Consider the following 20,045-nt stretch of genomic DNA (forward strand, 5'->3'; position numbering starts at 1 on the left):
GTTTCGGCCGAGCGACCGGCCTGGTCGAATGGCCCCCGGGGGCTCTCACATCGGCCCTCCAAGAAACGCCCATCTGTCCGGATCCGCAAAACCTGTTAAAGAGTTATCTCAGATGGGCCGGTCAGTGAGGCAGTAAATCTGTGCAGACCGACGCTTCGGACGGTTTGCAATGGTTGCTATGAAGCGTCTAAAACGCGCGGGAAACAGGGGGCTTTAAGCTGTTTAAGGGGAATGGTTTTAGAGTTTTATTACAAAGCTGACCGCACTGAGGGACTTCCTGCAGGCTGAAGGCTTATAGTCGGAAAAATGAAACCTTTGATTCCAGAATTTTTAGCATTATAGCGGAAGAACGCGGTACTGAAAATATTATTATTATACTAACAATCATCATCAGTCGGTGTGAGTGCGATGCACAGTATCATCAAAATCATCATTCGTTTCCTTCAAGCTCGGCATTTTACTAAATCACTACAAAAAAAACCAATGTTAATGGAAGATCAAGCTTTCGCTTAACCTTCCTTTGAGAATAGATAGTTTGCAGTATTTCAAATTCTCGCATAAAATCTGAGACTTTTAGGCTTTTGTATGTAAATGTGCACGCATAATTATTTCTTGGAGGTTGTCTCTTGGAAAAAATGGGGGGGAAAATATATCACGCATAGCGCATGTAACGATCGTGCAATATTATTTTACTAATTTTGGGTAAAATTTTAGATAAAGTTTTTAGAGGTTAGATTGCTTCGATGTTTTACATGAAAATCATTGCCAGTTTCCCGTTTCATTTTGCAAAGTTTTCTCACTACGTTGTTCAAGCCGGCTGCTCTCACTAATGCTCTTGACAGGTATTCTCACTACTGTAGTTATTAAAAAACAATTAAATTATTATTTTTGTAACCATTTTTCATGAGTCTAAATGCACTTTTCAAACACAGAATTACACTTTCCTATCATAGATCTACATTACAATCGCCAATTCCCTTGTAATAATTGAACATTCGAACCGCTATTATCGCATGGTTTCAGCATTTAAACCCTCGATCTCGGCAAGCCGTCGGCCTAAACCACCAGTGGCCAAAACCATTTCAACACAATGCACCACCATTCACCCCACATTGGTAGGAAGTAGTTTATGGACCGCAGATTCGATCGAGCAACTAAGTGTGATGCATTTTTAATCGAGCAACACACGCAAACCACAACCCCAGCGTTTGTTACTTGGATTTGACTTCCGAAGGGACGCCATCCTCTCGCAACTCCATCGTCACCATCTGTGGTATGGGATGCCGTATGTGTGTGTGTGTGTGTGTGTGTGTGTGTGTGTGTGTGTGGCAACCACATCATCAACACCACCGCCTCGCCCCAGCCCCACCCGAGAAAGCACGTACCAGCAGCGCATTTATTGCCAAACGCCGAAATACCAGGCGCCTCCATCCATCCATCCATCTGTCCGCCAAACCGAAGCCAAGCGACTTCGGTCCAGATGAAATTGATGGAGGTACGACGATGACGTTGGCGTTGGTTTCGTGGAGGGTTTGGGGTGTTCCCAATGATTGAAGCGTAAACATTTAGCTAAATCTCGTTCACCATTAGCCACACTCGGTCGGTGGAGCTGCCTGGTGGAGCAAACAACAGATTCCCATTCGCCCTGGCGCCCGGTGCTTTAGGTTCCACAATCGGCTCCACTTCCTCCACCACTCCTCCCTCAGAAAACCCGGAGACTTCCGGAGCCAAAAACCTCGGCGAACGGTGTGGCGGCCCTGGAATCGGCTTCCGAGCTGACAGGGCTACCGGTTTGCCGATGAAAATTTGTGTGACTAATTTATGAGCTGCACGGTAGACGGAGAATCGCTTTTCCGGCACCAGCTCCGACCACGCCAGGCCACGCCAGGCCACCTTTGGCCCTATAATGGGTGAAGCAAATTAGCGACCATTTGCCGGAAGGCGAGGACCTGGTGGGGCTCAGGTATCCGAGCGAGTCAATTTGTATCCGCTTTTAATCAGCACCGCTTCGCGCTTTCTTTCTTTTCCACGGGCTGGGCGGGCACAGCTCCTGCACATTCCACCTTAATGGGGATATCAGGAACCCCGACCGCTCCTGCGACTGTCCTGCGTGCCACCGCCGGATGCGTGAATGAAGTAGAGGAAGAAGCAGCAGCAGCAGCAGCAGCAAACCCCCTATTTGGTTGATGAAGGTAGAAGATGGCTTCCTCCGCGGTCCCAGGGCCAGTGGTGGGATGGTGGCCGCGGTGTTGTTTACATGCGGTGCGGGCCCGTTAATAAATCAAATAAATTGCTCAGCCGGTAAGCTGACGTCCTGGCGCGCACCGTATCGGGTTGCCCGGGTCCGGAATTGCCGCCAAACCGATCGACGCAGCCGCGTCGTTGATAAGGTAGGGAAGTTTGCGTTAATTAGTACCTCACGCGCTCATCGTGGTGGTGATGGTGGTTTGCAGTGGCAGGTTGTGTTAAGCGTTTAAAAAGTATCTCCGGCTGGTGGCTGGGCCAGCGAAGTAATTCCGGGAGCACGTTAGCACCATGGTGGCCATTCCACCATGGTGTCGCTTCCGTCGCTAAACCGTTCCGCTAAACCGTTCCGTGATGAATGGGTGGGCATTTATGAGCAGGGTCATAAATGTAACGATAATGTGAATTCGGTTTCCGGAATGCGATGGGAGGAAGGGAGAGCGGGAGCGGACCAGAAGGTCCCTTAATGGGAGTGTGTTTTCGGAGATTATTAGTCGGTTGGTACTTGGGTGATTTACGTGGCCACCGGAAAGCGGGAAAGACCCGAACCAAGTGCCGTTGTCTTCGTATTGTGTGGAGGAAGTCACACGTGCTACTGTATCACTGTGTGGTGTAAGCGGAGTGAGATTTATGGCGCCTTGAAAATGTCATAAATACCGCCAACAATAGTGTTGGACTAGATTACGGGGGTGAAGCTTCGTTTAGGTAACGATTAATTGATCTTCGATTCGCTGCATCATCATTCGGGTGCCAATACACGAATGCAAATTTACCGCCAAGAGCTGTGAGACTGAAATTTAATTACTAAATTCGCTTAAAACTATCAAAACCTAACGATGGCCTTTTCATCCATTATTTATATTGCCAAAAATAGGCCATATACCACAACCGATGACAGTTAAGCTGCTTTCACATCGAGCGCGTTTAAACGCCACTAATAGACGCAGCAGGTTTTTTGACGCAGAAAACACTGTTGTATCACATCAAAATATATGGAAGTGTTCACGTAACGCACCGAAAGCTATTTTTTGGAGCTTTTGAAGAGCTTAAAAGTTGGCGTTTTTTTTTCGGATCTGTAAAAATCTACAGATTGTGGCAGGTTCTGAGCCGACTGTAGCAGGCTACGCAAGCAAGCCAGCGTTGCCCTTTGGTTTTGCAATTTGTTTTGGCGGGAATGTGTTGAAATCCGGGTAATAACTGTTTTGCGTGAAGATTAAACTATTTATCATGATTTGATAAGGTGGCGGTAGTGATATGGTGCTATTTTTCGTGTATTTTAAATCGACCTGCGCGCAACCTAGGTGTGAACAATAAATTAAGCTTTTGCGTCAAAAAACGCCAACTTTGGCGTTTTTAAAAACGCGTTCGATGTGAAAGCAGCTTTATCCGCAAGTGAAAGTTTCTATCGTGTATCGTCAGCATCTTGATGGACGCTTATGCTATCCTCCAACAACGCAGAGAAGACATTTTCATTCCACTCGAAAGGAGCAGCAAGTAACAAAATAATTAAGTGAAACCAGCATGTCAAACTGGCGCCCCAAAACCCCAATTTCTCTTGCGCTACAAATGCACCAACACGCCCGTACGCATTCCGCTCCCACGCGTATAACAATCCACTTCATTTCACGTTCCACAGCAGCGCAGAAAGCGCTGCCGAGGGGAAAACTTTCACCCGCCCGTTTGTGCAAAAATAGATCATAAAAGACGGAAGCGGGTATTAGACGGTTCGGACCCACACCACTAGGTAGCCCACTATTCAGCAGAAACAAACAGCCTGTCCTGCTTTCTCTTCTTTTATGATATTTTAACTATCATCAACCGATGGTCACAACCGAGCCGCACCGTTTGTTCCCCAGCAAAGGCCGCTTTAGAAACCCCAGGCACCTCCTTCCTCTATCGCACGCTGTCACCCTAAATTAAGGAAATCGTAAATTTTAAGAGAAAATGATATTTTTCACGACCCACACATACCGCCGCGTGTTGAGTGTTTTGCTGGTGCGATAAATTAGAATTCTCGTTAGATAAGACAGTAGAGAAGGGGAGAATGGCCGAGATGCCGAGATTAGATGAGGGTCTTCTTGGTGGCAAGGTTTTGTCATTAAAATTAGAAACTTTAACGTGCAGCCGAGGTTAGTGAGCGAAGCATGTGAGCCATTGTTGTGATGGTGAGGCTTTACGTCAATAGCTAAACGTATTCTCGTGGAAAATATGATCCAAGCAATCGTGTTTTCGTACTACTATTGACTCGCCTACATTAAGATAAACAGTACAATACACCGAGAGCATGTTTTCATCGCCTCATCGTCTGCCCATCGAAACAGCTGCGAAGAGGGGGGCGAGACCCGCTTTATCTCACTATCACACTGAGGCGCTGTTCATCAATCGGTATGCTAAATCGAAAGAAAATATACCGATTGGCAACCAAAACAAGACGGCGGTTCAGAAATCAAAACAGGATCAGTTGCTGTTAACCGAGCCGCATTTCCTATTTCCATCAGCTCCATTCCCCCCGACCGTGACCCTTTTTGTCTATTTTACGATGCAAAATAAACATCGATTGTTTATATGCCATTTGGGTGTACGAGCCAGCCGCGGTAGTAATGGCAAATGAGCAAAAAATGGGGAGGCACGGCTATCGACCGTTGGTACAACCCTGCCCGGGTACAGTTTCCCCTCGACGGAAAAAAAACCCGACAAGACGCGCACCTGTTTGCCGCTCGTTTTTTTTGCCACCGCGGACGACGATACGGGGCCACCGATCGTTCGTCTGTCTACTGAGTTGCTGATCGTAATCGTTGTTGCTTCCCAAAAATACAACAAAAAAAACACCCGAATTAAAAGAATCTCCTGCGTTACGGCGAGGTGCGTAAGCCCTCATGTGCATGTATCTGTGTGTACGACCCACACTGTGCATTAACACCGACGGCTGAATCAGCTCCACGTGTTCGTACGGCCAACCAACTGGGAACTATTTATAAACTCGCTCCACCGCTTCCTTGAGCGAACATTGCATCTTTCTCCGTATGTTTTGGCCGGTTGCATTGGAATGGCCTATGTGCGCAAGGTGGCAGCGATGCCAATGATGGTGGTTGTTGATCTTTACGCACCATCATCATCATCATCATCATCATCATCATAATCATCTGCGCCATCATCGATGACAACGAATCCCAACACGTACTGTACTGTAATAGTAATTTGATGTAATTTTAGCTCTGGATTTTGATGGAGAACATAGCAATTCACGGCATGCAGCAGAGCTCTCAAATGGTGTCTGTTGTATAGTGCGTCAAGTTACTAAAACAGTGAGTAACTTTCTATCAAATACTTCAAAGCCAGTACACCAATACCTGTTCTCGTTTTCACGCGCGTATACGTGAGTCAATTTCAATCAATCATGGAGTAACTATCTCACAACAAAGCAACCAAATTGCTGACTCAGCGCAACCCGATATGCCCGATGCATGATCTCAACTGATTTGCTTACAATTTAACCAACAACTCTCCTTCCACGGTTTTCGCTAACCACCAATAAAGCACGATTTATCACATCGGTTTGGCAGCATACAAAGAGTCCAGAGAGAGAGAGAGCAAGAGCAAATCCCTGTAGAAGATGATCTCATGGTGGCTTTCTCCCCCCCCCCCACCCCACACACAGACACACACACGGGCAAGTTGGGAAAAATTAATTAATCGCTTCAGCTTCTTCCACCCCCTATTACGCCTCGTGTTACCCTCGCGATGACGAGCTGTACTTCCGCTACGCTAGATGAGATGCACTGCACTGCACCATAAAAAGGTACTTATTAATAATCTAATCAGCGATCCACCACGCCGCCACCAAACAGAATGTCGCACCCCCGGACGCCCCGGCCTGTCTGGAGGTAAGGAAGAACGATGGGAAGATGAGTGGAGCCGATTTTGAACATTGGCTCTCCAAACATTGGCGTACGGGTAGCGTTAGTTTTTAGTCGAATAAATGTAGGTTAATACATCGTCATCCCGACGGCCGTTATGCGAGTTGTGAACAGGGGGGGAGGGGAGAGCGCTAGACACGCCAACGGGAGGGAAAAGCAGCACCACTCGCACCCCGAAGGAACCAAATCGCAAATGCAGCATTCGTACACTCGTCGCGTCTCGAAGATAGCCAACGGTGGTTCGCAGACATCTGGGCGACGAGCCAACTGCTATGAGCGTTTGCGAACACTTCTCCGGCTAGCACCGAGGCCGAACATTCGAAGCATAGCTTCTTCTTCTTCTACTACTACTGCTACTACTGCCTTCCAGCTGCAGTAAGGTCTGTCTCCTATCTCGGCAGAGCGAGAGAAAGTAAAGTGGATGCCAGGAAGAACACAAAGAATCGACCAACGACAGGGCGTGTCAGCGTCGGCGTGTGCTCCACATTCTGACACCTGTCACTTAGGCTGCTTCTTTCCTGTTCCTGTGAGTTCTATCCTAGCTCAGTTGTATTCAGTTGATTATTAACGTCCATTAGGTAGCGTGAAGTGATCTAAAGATATTGAAGATTATGCTTAGCCTATCTTATATAAATAACGAACAAAGAACCACAAATGTTACTCACACTATACGTAAAGCATTGAGAATCAAGCAACACTTGTAACAGGCCGCATTGCTCAGTCGCACAAAGGAAATGTCAAAGTCAATCTAGTATCCTTTGAAGGCATGAGTTTATCTAACCTAATGAAGTATTAGCTCTTAGATTACTTATTACTTAATGTATTTGAATATTCTTGTTAATCTGCTCGATTGTTGTGATTACATTTCATTCACGTTACTGTTTTTTTAAACATATATAAGGACGGACTAGCAGTACGTTTACACGTTACTGTTAATGCTTACACAAACAGATTCCCTGGAAAGTTACATTCAAACGAAAATAAAAGCTCCATCTATTAGACAACCACTACCATCGTTACTTGCTTCAAAGGCATCAACAGACAGACTAAAGCATCGATTGAATGCTCAAAGGGATCATCAGCAGAAAACCGAGCTCTATTTTATGGCGACGACCACTCGACAAACGGAAGCAGTGCAGTTGCATTTACCACGGATTTACTTGTAATGGTTTCCCCCAGCCCGAGGCAGGCAGATAAATTGGAAAATGATTTTTCCCGCACCACGACGACAACTACAAACCACCAAAGCGAACCCCTGGCTGAGGGCCACGTTTCCTTCCACATAAAAGACTCCATCCTGCTCCAATCCCTTTTCTCCTTTTACACCCGTTTACATCCTTCTTGAGTGAAAAACAAATGGCTGTCGGAGCCTTAAGCCTCTCCATCAAAACCACGGCACCAGCCACTACCACCACCACCACCACCACCACCACGACGGTGCTTCATTCGATTCCGATCCGTGCGCCGGAGCGCCGAAGAAATCTCTTGCTAATCCCTCGGACGGGAAACAAGGCCGCAGCACCAGCAGCAGCAGTAGCACAGATTGTCCCCTTCCCTTCTTTACCAGTGCCTAGCTCTTCCTTAATCGTCTAATCCTCCTCCTCTCCTCCCGCCTGTTCACGCTCCGCCTCAGCAGCAACAGCGGACACACCCAAGTGATCACTTTTTGATGACAAATTGACGATTGACCAACCGTCCGTTCGTTTCGGGCCCGGGCGCAGTGGAGAGAGAGGGGACACAAAAAAAGGAGCACGATGGAGGAAGCCTTTTGGAGCGTGGAACATTCATTTACGTTCCAAGGCGGTACAAATATCGAACAACATTTGCTCCTCGCTATTTCGCTGCAAAACACATTATTACCACAGCAGCAGCAGCAGCAGGAGCAGCAACAGCGTCAAGACCCTTATTCTCTGGATCACCCAAACTCCTACCCTGTCCTTGAGCAGCCCGCCATCGTTGGCCATGCCCTGCCACGTTGTCATGGGCGCCGTGATTTCGTTCCATCCATTACGGGCGAGGACCGTCTCCCTGCTGCTCTCTTCGTTGGAATGGTGTGGCCGTGGCTCCCGTTTATGATGGATTCTTCCCTCTCTCCCCACCCCCCACACCCCACCAGAATTCCACTCGCTCACCCTCCTCTTCCCCATACAAACATCAATCTGTTCAGCCTAGCGCGCGATGGTGTGCGCACAGCGCAGCAAATGTGCGCGCTTGTATGTGTATGTGTGTCCGTCCGTGTGTATGCGTGGTTGTGTACGTATTAACCGATCCCAGTAAGCCAGTGTGCGTGCGGGACAATTTATTTAGCGGCTTCACAACCTATTCCAGGCGCACTCCGGCAGCAGGAGGAGGGCTTCGGGCCTGCTGTCGAGTGCATCGCCTGCCTGCCTGTCTCTCTGTCTCTCTCTCTCCTTCTCTCTCTCTCTCTCTCTCTCTCTCTCTCTCTCTCTTTCACTCTCTCTCTCTCTCTCTTTCATCTCTCCGACGAGAGAAGCTGGAGGCTACGATGGATGGATGGATGGATGGAAAATTGATTTTTAATTACTCCCCGCACCACACACCCCTTTTACCCTCGCCGCTCCATGCAAAGGACTACCGAACGACAGCGTTTCGAGATGAACCATCGGCCACCAGCCACCGAACGATTTTTTGGGACGTGAGGGAGGTTCGCTTTTACGTTTACACTTCGCCTCAGCCTGCGTGTGTATGTGTGTGCGTGTGTGTGTGCCTGTGCTCATCCTTCCGGGGTGTGCCCCTAGCAGAGGGCATAAATTTGTGTCCACTTCCGGGGGCGCACAGCTGCGTGCGCGCTATCGTGTACGACATTAGGCAATAGAAATCCCCGCAAATGTCATTTGATGCGCGCGAGATGGGGAGCAGGATGGCTCATAAAAAGGGGCGAAGGGGGGGGGGGGTCTTATGAGACCATGCCATGATTTATCTGGCCCATGAACGAGCGGCGGCGGATGCTCGTCAGATTAGATGATGAAAACGATTTTTCCAACACCGCCCCGGGCCGGCCAGCGGTTGTGACAGCAAATGGTGCAATTTGCCGCCACCACCACACACACACCCCGAGTCACCCGGGAATGAGGAGTCCCTTTTACTCGCTTGTTCGCTGGAGAAGGCTGGCTGTGGAAGGAACCGAAAAGGAGTGTCGCCTCTTTTGCATAACAACAACTAATTTTCCCTCCTTCAAAAAATAAAAAAAATAAAATACGCGAAACGAAGGAGGCTGTGCTTTTCCGGCTGACAGGCACAGTGCAAAGGGATTGCTTCGATGAGTGTGTATGTGTGTGTGTTTGTGTGTGTACGTGTGCTTGTGGATGTGATGGAAAGATGAAGATAGAGAGCAAAGAAAGCAAAACAGCCAGAGAGAGAGAGAGAGAAAGTGAAAAAGAGAGAAGGAAAGAGAGTCTATGTGTGTGTGTGTGTGTGTGTGTGTGTGTGTGTGTGTGTGTGAGTGTGTGTTTGTGTGTCTACGAGTGAAAGAGCGAGAGAGACAGCGGACGAGGGTTGTTTAATTTCGCAGGCCCGCGGGCCTGCCCTCCCCCCACGCGTCTCTCCACCCGCGGCCTGGCCGATGAGATGGTGTTGGTTACTTGCAACTACCAACACCACCGAACACCACATCGCGCGTCCATCCATCATGAGAGTTTTGTGTGTAAAGAGATTGGCGCGCTCACACCAAAGCTCCAACATGACGGTGCCTGGAGGTTGAAGTGGGTCTTGGTTCTTGGGCGTACAAACAGCATCTTCTTGCGCTGCTTCTTGTACCTTGTACCTTGTGGTTCCACCATCACCACCACCAGCAGGCTGGTTCGACCTCCGCTCAGCTGGTAGCGGTATTTGTTTTGTTCCAGCTTCCGCTACGCCCGTTACAAACACCTCCACACATCAAGAAAATGGTGCACAGGAATCGCGTGCCCGCTGTTTTATTGTTTGTTGTTGAGCTTTTCGGTCCCGGAACGGAATGGACTCTCTCGAGCCTCTCTATCTCTCTCTCTCTCTCTCTCACACACTACCCACCACAACTACATTCTTGCAACTTCTTCCACAAGCCTGCTGAGATCCGCGTTTTGCGAGCAAACGCTACAGCGCTACGAGTGAAAGCAGCATGAGATGAATAAACATGGAGAGCGAAAGAGAGAGAGAGAGAGAGAGAGAGAGAGAGAGAGAAAGAGAGAGTAAATCAGTGAGAGAGAGCGCGACTCAATAGATTCACCATTCGGATAGGGCGTTATGTTGGTGTTTTCGCAGCATCCCAGCTGGAGCATCATCCTTGCCCTCCGTTCCGTCCGCGCACAAGGATACGTTGCTCGTCTCCGCACCAGCCCCTCCGCCCCAAAAACGGATCTTTTTGCAAATATGTGTTTGATGGTTCGTTCGCGTTCGCTGTGTATATGTATGTGAGCGCGCGTACGATGCGATCTTGGTATGTGTAGCTGGGCCTCATTCCCATTTGCTACTGATAACGTTCGCTCGCTCGGCAGGTGCTGGTGTGCGTGTTGGTGTGGTGGCAGGCCTCAAGTGATTCTACATTGGATTCGCTGTTTTTGTCGCTTCCCTTCGGCTCGGGCAGCAGGCAGGATGCTGCAGCCACTCGTCCACCGTGCCGCTCTCGGCGTCCGCACTCGGCTTTCTCGGGCTTAGCATGGCTTTACCTTCATTTGCCAACTTGGAACTGCGAGACTGGGACAGAGCGAGGCAAAAACTACGCTGGCAGCAGCCTGTTTTTTTTTGTTTTTGGTTTTTGCTTTTGTTGTTGTTGCAAAAAAAAAACCAACAAAAACTTGAAGGTCCACCGCGAACGGCGCGAGCGAATGGTTAAAAGGTAAAAGTTTTATATTTTATCACCTGGCCCGGTTTCGGCTCCGTTTTTCTTTCGCCCGACTCCGCTCCGATGAGCGGAGCTTTCAGCTCCTTAATAAAACAAAAACCTTACCCCTTTTCAGTGAGGCTATGGAGAAGGGGACTCGGGACTCCTGTCATCAGAATTTGCTCGCTCGCTCGCTCGCATCCAAAGGAGTCCAATCCGCGCCACGTTGGATGTTTTCCAGCAGCAACTCCAGGAGTGCTTTTGACTGACACACTTTTAATGGTGGAGATGTAGAGGGGGAAGGGAGGAGGGAAAAGGGGGGCTCTCATTCCTACACTAGCTCCCCCGTGTTCGCACGCTGGCACTGACACAGTGGTGAACATTGTTTTGTTTCGTCTTTCTGTCGACCCGAAAACCACTCGACCAACCAGGAGGAGCGTCTTTCTACACGCGATCAACCCTACTCAGCTGCTGGCTTCCCTTGGCAAAAAATCCCCGTTTTATGTTTCATCTTCACCACCACCACCATCACCACGGGACAGATGGAATGAATGATGCAGACAACATCTTTCTTTTTAAAAAAAATCAGGCTCGATGGAGACGCCTGGTAGCTCGTGAAATCAAAGGTTTCTGGGCTGCTGGTGCTTTGTGGCTTACCTGTGCGTACAATGAGATGTAATTGATGGAACTGTGTGCGCGTGCAACGACGACGACGATGGCAATGACGAGCACAGGGCGGTCGCTATTTTCTCTATTCGATTTTTGGTTCGCTCGTCGTAGATGCTCCAAGATGGAGGGCTAGTAGTGAAAACGAATGCTCCCCGTCACTGCCAGCGAACCCACGCCATGAACAGCACCTTCCACCACCACTACCACCACTTATAACACCACTTCTTTAGGCAGCAAACATGCTTTCGAAAAACGCTGCTACCACCATAAGAGGAATGCACTCCGCACGAAAAACAACACTAATCGGGATTTTTTCTCGGTCACAAAACCCGCGAGGATTGGACAGCTCTTCGGCTTCCCTCTGCACCTTGCTCACACCTGACCGAGCGAGTCGCTGAATCGTTCGTGATTTTTTGGCATTTCTTCCAGGAGCTTCACGGTTTGGCGCACGGTTTGTTAACCGCGGTTGGTCACAACCCGAATAACCTCGGCACACGGCCTCTGCCCACTCTGGCGCACACTAGTTTCGTCGCATCATCATCATCATCATCATCACGAGACGTCGTGCACCGTGGACGCGTGTACTGTTCGATCGTATCAGCTGTTGATGGGTATTTGGTGCGTTGCTGCGCTGCGCTCATTCACTACTGGTCTCCGCTGGTCAGCAACTGCGCCCTTATCAACGGGATGCGCCAATCACCTCATACGCTCCAGTGATGCACTGACCGAGGGATCGATGAATTGTCGCTCGTCCTCCCTTCAGTGGCAGTAATCGAACACAAAACCTACACAACGAGACAGGGGTGGAGGAACTTTAATGCTCTATCCTTAAAACGATTGATTTTATTTTGTTTTTTTAGCCATGTTGGGCGACTAAAAGCAAAAACTGTTTCAATTTTTGACAAAAAAGCAAAGGTTTTTGAAACTATTTTCAACCATTTTGCGATGAAGCTGAAGTCGCTTACACACTCAACTTAATTGTTGATAAGCTCTGACTTGTTTTCAAACTCGGAGTGCCCATCATCCGATCAAAATTCCTGGTTCTGACCGCCTGCATTTACCAATTTACCGAGGGAGCGGAGGGGGAATCAAGTCAAGTGCAAAGATGATTAATATCGTTGTTTGTGATTCTCGCCGATTTGTTCCCTTCCTGCTCATTGAACGGAAACATGCGGAAAGTGGTCCTCTTTGATGTGGGGCAAACGCTTCGCAAGCGGGGAGCGGCCAGTAAGTTGGGCGTGAAACCACTCGGGAAATGAGACCACTCTTGGGGCATCACACTTTTGGGGAAGAAGCATCCTTCCCCGTTCGCTACTTGGCGACTACCCGGGGCGTGCACCCGGGCGCCCTTTTTGCGTTCAAGTTATCTTCACTTTTTGCAGCCAAGCGCTTCTGGAGGCCAATTGCAAAACTGGGGGTTTTTTTTGGGTTGTGGCCCTAGTTCGCCATGTCCTCCAGCACTTCGAACACTTCTTTCGGTTCCACTTTTCACAAACACGCGTGCGAAACGTGCAAATATGATTACAGTACACTGTAATGCCAGTTCTGTAATGCACCGAGTAGAAGAAAATAGCCTAAAAACACCACAAATAAGGCTAACCCTCACTGAAAATTCACTGGGCGGCAGCAGCTCCGACCTCCGGAGGCGTTGTGACCAGCTCGCAACGCAGACCTACACCTGACTGAAATCGATTGTGACCAAAATTTGCCCTGGATGCTGCTGCTGCTGCTGCTACTGTCGTTGCTGCTCGCGGATGCTCGCTGATGCTCGCTGATGCTCCGCGGTGAGCGCTTCGAATCGTCGATTTCGTCCGTTTCCTTGATTGGCAGGTTGAGAACGTTCTCAGTAGTAGCAGCAGCAGCAGTAGTAGTCATTTGCTGAGCGAGCAAAGAGCGCAAAGCAAGAGAGCGCCAAAGAGCGGATGAGAGAGTATGCGAGCAAACGAGCGACGACGACGACAAATGTAAATCTCCGACTTCTTATTTGCCATTTTGTCGTCGTTTTGATTTTGGCCAGAACCCGCGCACAGGCATGTGCACGCGGGAGTGCCGTCCTTTCGAGCGATGATCTGCTCCACGAGGAACCATATGATGAGGGAGCGCGTTCGTTCTCTCGCAGTCGGCTTCTCTCTCTCTCTCTTGCAGTCTCTCACTCCTGAATCGCTCGCACGTTTGTGTTCATCGAAGCGAAAGCGACTACTGAGTTACACCTTCACTTAATCGTGAACCCTGTTGTACAGCAGATCAACGGAATCGCGTGAGCGTCACGATAAGGGCCCTCGATAAGGATAAGGGATAAGGGTTGATGGCAAATCGCCAATATCGTCTCCATACTAGCGATAAGCTTAACCGATCAAGTGGCGCTCGATGTTGTTCCATTCTCGTGTTTCTCCGTTGCGTAACTTTTTCGACGCCTTTTTTGCGAAACATTTATTTTAATGGATCTCGAATTATACTCCTTAAGATGTTACAAACCAACGAGACTGCCAGGCCACAGGAATGTGTTTCTCTCTTTATTTCCGCAACTAACATACAATGCCTCTCACTATATCGTTTACCATAACTGTGGCAATGTTTCTGTAATACCCTTCGTTTGCATTTGAAACTGTCTCAATCTTCCTGTCTGGAATTATACACCACCAACCAGGACCTGCCCAGGACCTCAACCAAAACGCCACCAAAAGGCAATTTTCCAGCATTATCTTGTACACCGCTCGCGATAGGATGAAGCTGCTACTGCTGCTGCTGCCATTTGAGATAAAGACACGCTGATAGAAAAGATGCAAATTTTTACCGCCATTTAAATGCCAAAACACTCACTCCAAAGTCCATTACCGGGGCGGCGGTGATGACTGTAACGCTAGCGCCTAGCGTACGGTTACAGCTTCCACATTTAACTTCTTATACTTTGTGAACCCCTACAGCAGCTTCTCCGCCTGAAGTGAGTAAGCGCATGACCACGGTTCACTCACAGCTCACACAATCCGCTCAGCACCTCACGCAAGGACTGTCGCTTCGCGCGTTCACTCCGCACTTTCATTCATTTGTTTACCGCGTGATATCGACGCTACGGCTCCCTCCTTCCAGAAGGGAAAAGGGAGAGACGGAGCTAAACCGTGCGGTGGTTGCCTATTCCTGGTGGCCACACGGGTACTGTCACCATCACGCCCGTTGTGACGTAATGGCTGTGGGAATCGCCTACTGCGTCTATGGTCGCGTGCGGTCACCACTTGCTCCAGCAAGTGAACCGTAACCGTATTGGTTCTTCACCACCACCAGGTGAGGGACACACACTTTGTTTGCCCAACGCAGCGGTGAAGAACGGCGTCCTCATGGTCTCATGGAGACGCCTGGTATCTCGCGCGCGCTTTCCCACTCCGTTCCCCATTTACCTACGTCGTTTACGTCGTCGACTCCGGCGACGAGAATGAGAATGAACGATCGACGGCATTGTTGGCCGCGTCACGCTGTTGGCCACGTGAAATCCCATCCTGCCCAACGCCCCCCTCCGCAAACGGAGCGAACCTTCGCTTCGGATGCTGAGGGAATTGTTTCTCGTCGTTTCTCGCCGTTTCTCTTCGCTGCCTACTCTGTCTGCTTCATTTCGATTTTCACAGCTCAGCATAGATGAAGCCATTGCTGGTGCACGTGTGTGTGTGTATGTGCCGGTGTGTGTGCGTGCTTGCTGGTCCAATTTCCTCGGCAGGCGTGCAGGAATGAGCCATTTGAAGGAATTGATACGATTATGGGCTCGCTTGCGTCGTTTGCGTTTCCAGCCCATTCGAAGCCAGCGGTACCGAAAGTGCCAGGCTCTCAGCGCTCCGGCACGCGGAACGTACGGTACCGGCGGAAGGAAGCACCGAGTTTGGTTAAGATTGACGCCGACGGCTTTTTTTTTGCAACCATCATTTGCCCCTCTTCCGCAAACACACACCCCCACACACACAGAGAGCGACGCCAAAAGTGAGACGTTTAAATGCAGCTAGCGGCAGCATGTTGATCCGTGATTTAACGGGAACGGTAATGGGCGTCGGTCGCCATCGTCATCACCGGGTAATAATGAGCCGTTTAGATGTAATGTTTGTCTCACATATTTCTCACTTAAGCCACTCAACCATTTACGTTGCTGGTGCCTCCATCCAGGCGCCGCCGCGCTTGCAAACAGTAAATGATCTCGGCGTACGGATCATACTTTTCGATCTGGCACGATTAGCACCGCGGTGATTGGCAGGCGCCAGCAGCCACAGCCACAACAGGCCATGTCATGGTTCCCTTGGGAACGCACACATTGGTGACGGCAGCGGTGACTGGTTTATTGAACCGCAAAGCAGCAAACAAACGAACACCGCCTCGAGGGGAAAGATACACCACGGCGGATGCTGAGAATCGGTGATTTATCGCGCAGCAGTTGACCGACAGAACGCATACGCATACGAACGCACCGGGAACGGGGCAGCTTTGCATAATTCCTTCAGGGGCACACTCGACACCGGGACCGCTTTCACTGCGGTTTTACCCACTCCGGTCTCCGGACTACCAGGCCTACTGCGGTTGTCCACTCGCGTCACTCGCCTTCATTCGGCGATGATGTTGCGTTGCGAGAAATGGTGAAGGCCCGCCGGTTCCATACCCAGCAACGGGGTAATGAAGCAAATTCTTACACAATTCACCGCACGCCATGGCATGGTCCAGGAATGGCGGCTTTGTGCGAGCTATACGACAGAGAAAGGGTTGGACGAAAAAGGGCTCGCATCTCGCATCTCACTCGACCGCATCCTACATCGCATCCGTCGCTGGCCCGTGGTGATGGCGGATCCTGGCGTCGACATTGCATAACGACAGGGGGGGATGTTCTCGGTTTTCCCCCTCCCGGGCACAAGCCCCCCCTCCCCCCGGGAGCACCAGGGGACGCAGCCGTGCTGACAGTGATGAATGAATTCGAGCCCGAAGAGTGGCATAATGTGCAGTAAACCTGTCCCTGTTGAAAAGTGAGCCCAGGGAAAGGGGGGGGGAAGCAGGAGCGTGGACTGGGGGCCTCCGCATCGGCCAGTATAGTAGCACAGGACTACCAGGCAGTGGCTAGTGGCTAGTGGTTGGGCCACTCGGCGAAGAAGATGAACTTTTGCACGAAAGTTTATCGATCCTCCCCCTCTTCTCCCTCGTTTTCTGTGGTCTTCCGCAATTGGAAACAGCTTCATTTCGATTTCGATCCGTCGCGGCCAACGGACCGGACCGGGAGTTGGCCGGCTATTTGGAAGTCCTGGAAGATCTGCCGTGAAAACGATGCTCTGATTTGCTGGAGAAAATTGAAAGGTCGGAAACAGGGAGTAGTGAAGTAGAAAGGAGATCGTAATTTGCATGGAATATTTCATCGAGACCAAAGTTCAAGTGGTGGAATCAATTGGAAACCGAAACGCGCTTGCTCCATTGCAGTTTCGGTGTCCAGGGCAGTGAATGGTGCATTCAGTGAGATGCAGTTGCTGCTGCTGCTGCTTCGGGAAGTTGCTGGCAACAAATTGGCGCTTGGTGTGTAAAAGTGACTTTAAAGCTCCGCCACCGGCCAGCCATTAACCCAGCCACGGGATCGGGTTCAACACTACCGGTCCGGCAATATATCATTCGCTGGCCTAAAGAACTGGATTCCTCCCCGTTTTTGGCCCTCTACTTCTACCCTGACTAATTCCTGGCTGATGAAATGTTTAACATTATGTTTCAATGTTTCCAGTTGCTGCCACCCCCCGGGACCGTGGCTACCCTGCTGATGGAGTGGCCAATGTAACATCGTGTTGCTGGGGCAAAGGCAAATAAAAAGGGCTAAAAAGAGGGTAGGGGGAGCTGAAGAAGCTGGAACCGAAGTGCACTACTCTCCACCCCTCCTCCCAATTCTATTTACCCTTTTTTCACTCAATGGCTCAAGTTCGGGGGGACTAGAACCGACGTACCGGAGCAATAAAACTTTTTTCGTAAATCCAACTCTCCCGCGAACCACCACCGCGTAGCTCATGCCGATGCCCAACATTATACCCAGCATAATCCTTTCGCCCGCTATTTCGGTTAGCAGCGCGCGTTAGTTAGCTCCGTTAGCGACCGCCAACGTGCCAACGCCACCAGAGCCAAGACAGAGAGAGAGAGAGAGTGAGAAAACCCCCCTCAAAAAAAAAAGGCGAACAAAAGGCAAACGATGGCAAACTACAACATAAATGTTAAAAGGCAGCAGCAGCTAACGGGCGTACGAAAACTTGTGAAATGTAACTAATTGTACCAGCCTGCTGCTGCTGCTGTTGCTGTACACGACATAGACACACACACCAACGAAGAGCGTCATTTGTCTTGCGAGCTCTCGTGGACCTCCCCTTCCCACTGGCCTACTGAGGTTGACTCGAGTGTTGCTCCGTTCTGCTGCTGCTGCCTGGGTGGACGAATGATGATGGCACGCATTAATCATTTTGAGTAATGAATATTTTGTCCCCGCCAAACGTTGTGCAAACCGTGTGATGCGATGCGATGCGATGCGACGCGACGTGACGTGGCGCTGCGGTTCGATGTCGAATAAAGTGTAACGATCTTGGAGTATCGCTTCCTCTTCCGTTTCGTATCATAGTCGCTGCTGCAAGTGCTCCGAAGCTCGCGGCCAACTAACGTTCGCGTGATTGAACAACTATTCCGTGGAGCAGGGAGATCAAGGGAGAGAGAGAGAGAGAAGAGAACGGGGGAGAGGGGGCAAAATTGAGAGATGAGTAGGTAAGCAATCAATTAGATAGCACGGATAGGAGTGCCTGGGAGTGCATCGCGATATCGCACTTCCCGATTGATCCGTTCAATTGCCAAACGCCTTTCGCATTCCAATACTTCACGGTCCTTGTCGTGCCCGCGCGCGTGTGTGTGTGTGTCTTCGCCACTTGGCTGATTGGTCTGCACAAACAACTCCGTCCAGCGGGGAAAGCGAAAGAAAACATCCAGCAAACTATCTCGCTGATCACGCTGTTTGCGACGCCGTTCCTCATCCATTTTCCACATTCCGATAAATCTGAATCTTGCAGGATAAGGAGAGCGAGACAGCGAAAGCATTAGCACGCTGTTCGCCACGGGTTGCTGTCGCTGCACTTCCGACCAGCTTTCGCCGTCGATGCATAATCGAGCCGGAACGGGGGAGTCCCCACCCCCTCCCCGTGGAACGCGGAAACCTGTCCCTTTTCTCGTTAGCACAACGAATGACGCTGTCGCTGTCGCTGTTGGCTGCTGCTGCTGCTGCTGTGGGAGAAGAAGCGAAGAAAAGCGAGAAAAGAAAGAAAACGATGAGCGATGCCAGCGGGAGATGCATCCCCCGCATGGGAAGCGCCCGAGACCAAGATGATGGCGTTCGTCATCAGCGCGCGTGGCAGAGAGTGGCGCGGAAAAGGGGGCGAAGGAGGAAGGGAGCGACCTTGCGGTATCTTCCCTGCGATAGCACTGGCGTCATCATAATGGAATAAGAAGAGAGAACATAAAAAATAATTGAGATTGATTATCTAGTTCCACGTCTCCGCCATCGTCGTCGTCGTCTTCTTCACAATCCGGAACACCGGTTTCCACCCTTCCACGCCATGTGGAGCGCATTTCCTGGAAAGCATTGAAAAACATGATTTCCTCTTATTTGTGAAAACAGGGCCACGGTCGAGGGCTGGAGTGTTGGTGTGTGTGTATGTGTGTGTGCTTTTGAGATGAGTAAATTTGACGAGCCAAAGCCATCGTCGGAAACCATCGTCGTCGTCATCGTCGTCGTCGTCGTCGTCGTCGTTTCGGTGTCTTTTCCCGTCGCTCCGTCCTCACATGCCGTGCTGGCATGCCGAACGCCATCACTACAGCATGCAACAACAGCTACAGCAACACCAGAAACGACAACAACAACAACAAGCCTCAACAGCAACGACGACATCAACGTCAAAAGGTACTTATGTGCTTCGAGGACGGCTAAATGGTGACGAAGGCGACGAACGCAGATCCACACCAGGCACGCCACGGCCTCGGCCACGCCGGAGGCGAACGCACGCAAAGGCAAAAAACTCCGGAACAAAACGTCACGAGGCGCACCCCCAAGCGCAACCTTTCTCGCGTGACGTCCAACGAAGAAATCATCCTTTTTCTCCATATCTCCACGAGCGAGCGCTAGTGAGGGCTGCTTTCTCGTCTTACACCGCGGTGCCTACTACTGCGTTGTGCTGAGCGTAGCAGCAGCAGCAGCAGCAGCTGTGTAGCAGCATCATAACCACACCACACACCGCATGCTGCGACTTCGCATCTGCCCCCACCGGGTTTTGGGTTTGGTTTGAGCAGCATAAAGGATGGCACATCGTCTTCTCGTTACTGATGCTGCTGCTGCTGCTGCTGCATAACATACTGCACACATATTTTGCTGT

At 50.2% G+C, this 20,045-nt stretch overlaps 1 protein-coding gene across 14 annotated transcripts in view; it reads right to left on the reverse strand.

Annotated features, from left to right (window-relative positions):
* The window catches only part of LOC125950996 (glutamate-gated chloride channel), a 77,681-nt gene extending 64,360 nt beyond the window's left edge, over positions 1-13,321 (reverse strand). For 12 of the 14 annotated variants that reach the window (XM_049679463.1, XM_049679457.1, XM_049679461.1 and 9 more), the window contains exons 1-2: positions 13,287-13,307; positions 11,638-12,434 (exon numbers count right to left, since the gene is read on the reverse strand). The gene's annotated coding sequence lies outside the window, so the exon portion shown is untranslated. Of the gene's footprint in view, positions 1-11,637; positions 12,435-13,249 lie in introns of all 14 variants that reach the window. The other 2 variants (XM_049679460.1, XM_049679459.1) reach the window with 2 other exon arrangements.
* Positions 13,322-20,045: the final 6,724 nt, after the last annotated feature.

The sequence above is a fragment of the Anopheles darlingi genome, chromosome 2 (assembly GCF_943734745.1).
Source record: "Anopheles darlingi chromosome 2, idAnoDarlMG_H_01, whole genome shotgun sequence".
NCBI classification, from domain to species: domain Eukaryota; kingdom Metazoa; phylum Arthropoda; class Insecta; order Diptera; family Culicidae; genus Anopheles; species Anopheles darlingi.